This window comes from Brachyhypopomus gauderio, chromosome 3, assembly GCF_052324685.1.
Source record: "Brachyhypopomus gauderio isolate BG-103 chromosome 3, BGAUD_0.2, whole genome shotgun sequence".
Classification (NCBI taxonomy): Eukaryota; Metazoa; Chordata; class Actinopteri; order Gymnotiformes; family Hypopomidae; genus Brachyhypopomus; species Brachyhypopomus gauderio.
The window spans coordinates 34904709-34907337 of record NC_135213.1 but is presented as its reverse complement, the minus strand read 5'-3'; positions in this window follow the sequence as shown (position 1 = coordinate 34907337).

Sequence of the window (2629 nt, the reverse complement as noted above, 5' to 3'; positions counted from 1 at the left end):
AAGAGGGGAGAGAACATTCTAGAAAGATCAGGGTAGAGAGTTCATCTTGAGAATGTGAAAGAGAGTTCAGGTTGTCCCCACCAGCCCAGCATATGGTGCTGTCGGCGAAGGAAGCATTTCACACGGATGTTCACATGGATGGCTAACAGCGAGAGCTCTGTAGGTCAAGTTGATGCTGTGACCTTCGTAGCATGTTCAAAGTCATGTGGTAATGGTAACCCCATTACACAAACACAGAAGCGTTGGGCAGAACAAGCAGTGGCGGAGCTAGACTTTTATCCTTGGGGTGGCCAGAGGGTGGCCAAAGCTATTTTAGGGGGTCCATAGACTATGACAATGTATATTTACGAAAAGCATTCAATTGCAATCAAAATCTGTAAATGTTATACTTTTCATATCAAGTACATCTTAAACACGCAGGAGATCAGATTTGTGTATGAAATTTGCAGTTTTTTAACAATGTGCAAAATGTACAACATGTAAAAGTAAAAACACAGATGTGCTACTTCTGGCATATCTTACAATCCAAATATACGAAATACGAAAGCTGCTTTCAGCATTCCCTCGATCATTGAGTGACTGTTTTTGAAATAATTAATTCCATTTGAGTAGGCCTACATATTTTCAGTAACTTACATCACTGATACGGTCACACAAGCTTAAGTCGGGGCAAAGAAACCACTGTAGATGTAATGTGTAGTATAATATTTTTCCTAGAAAAGTGTCTTTTTTTACTATTTATGTACAATATGTAAAATTATAATATAATTCATTCATAATATTACCCGCACCTACAAAGTTAAAAAAAAAGAAAGTAAAATGTTTTATAAGCTGCACCGGGCTAAAAGCCGCATATATCTACTGAACTGAACCCATTTAACTGAACTGGGGTGAGTTTCCCAAAACGTTCTTAGCGCTACTTCGTAACCTCGTATGAAATGTACGAGGTTACGAAGTTACTTAGCGCTAAGAACGTTTTGGGAAACTCACCCCTGATCAGTTTCTGAACGGTGCCTGTAGCATTTCACGTGCGACACTTTTTACTGTCAGCCGGTGTTGTGGGGCATTCCGACAACCCTCGTTTATCCGCATAAAGACGCTACAGATTATATTGTCGATTTATGTTTCTATACATAAATAAGAGCTAGGTTTTAATTATCCATCACAGCAAACTGCATTATCTATGTCCAAAGCCACACTGGCTCAAGGGTGTTAATTATTTTAAATAAAATACACACTGGCTATACCGAAGTTCACCTCGGACCACGACATCGCAGTATTACAGCAGTATTATGTCTAAATATCTAGTTAGGACAAAACTAGAGTGCTCAGTGAACTAAGTTATAATCACTGTAACTCCGGAATATCATCTGTAGCGTCTTTATGCGTGTGCAAACGAGGGAACTCGGAATTCGCCACAACACGTTCGTTTGAAAAAAATTCTCCGTCGTGCCTGCTGCTTGCATGTTTTAAATGAAATTGAGCATTGAGTATTATTACCGATTACAAAACGCAACAGGCTCTCAACAAGATGTGCGATGCGGTGACATGTCAGTCATCTGGGGGGGCACTTGGGGTGGCCAATCAGAATTCAGGGGGGTCCAGTGCCACCCCGGCCCCTGCTTTGGCTCCGCCTATGAGAACAAGGAGCTAGTGGCTCCAAAAATGGTCACAGTGCTATTAGAATATGATTTACACATTCATATTCATATTCATAAGATGAATTCAAAACTCATTTCAAGGCCTTTGATTGGTCAGGGTGTTTACAGCACACAACAAAAAAATTGCTAATTTACATATTAAAACCTGCGAGTGCTCGTGATACACACACACCCACACAGATCACGTGTGCCACCGCATGATATCAGTGCAAAGACGCCACGCTTAATAAATGGAGTTGACAAATCTAAAATACTAAAACATTAACATTGACCTTTAACCTCTCGAGTGTGTAGATACTGAAAATACTGCCTTGCAGATCTGAGCTCCTTAGCTTGTTAGCTTGTCAGCTCGTTAGCAAGTCTTTGAATAACAGGTGCCATGACTATCCACCCTCTGAAGGGACTGCAGAGCAGAAGTCCCTTCAGCTCAATAAGATCAACCTATCAGCAAAGTGATTCAGTCATGAGGACAGATCAGGTTAACCTCCAAGAAATTAAACTCAGTAAATTGCTTAATTTGGTTTTTAATTCAAACATTTCCCTTGTGCGATCACTACCATGTTTTCCATTCCAGCAAAGCCGTCACTTCACTGGCCAAAGCTCTGCCGACATGCGTGATGAATGATGTAATACCTAAATGCATAAAGAACGACATCAACAAAAACGAATCAAATCTCATTAAGTCATCGGCCATAACAGTGCCTCACTGCCATCTTCTACATCTGACATGCTGAGCTTTAGTAACTATGCACATTTCAGCAGATTAAATAACTAACCCTGCCCCACTTTTCTCTGCTGCAGACGAGAACATCAAAGTCCTCGTGCAAACCTCATGCAAGTGACCATCATGTGCCCAGAGCTTCACAGACACCAGAGCAGCACCATGCTGCCATCGTCCAGATTCTAATAAATATGAGAAAAGAAATGAAATAAAACCTGCTAAACTAAAATGAACATTCATAGCATTT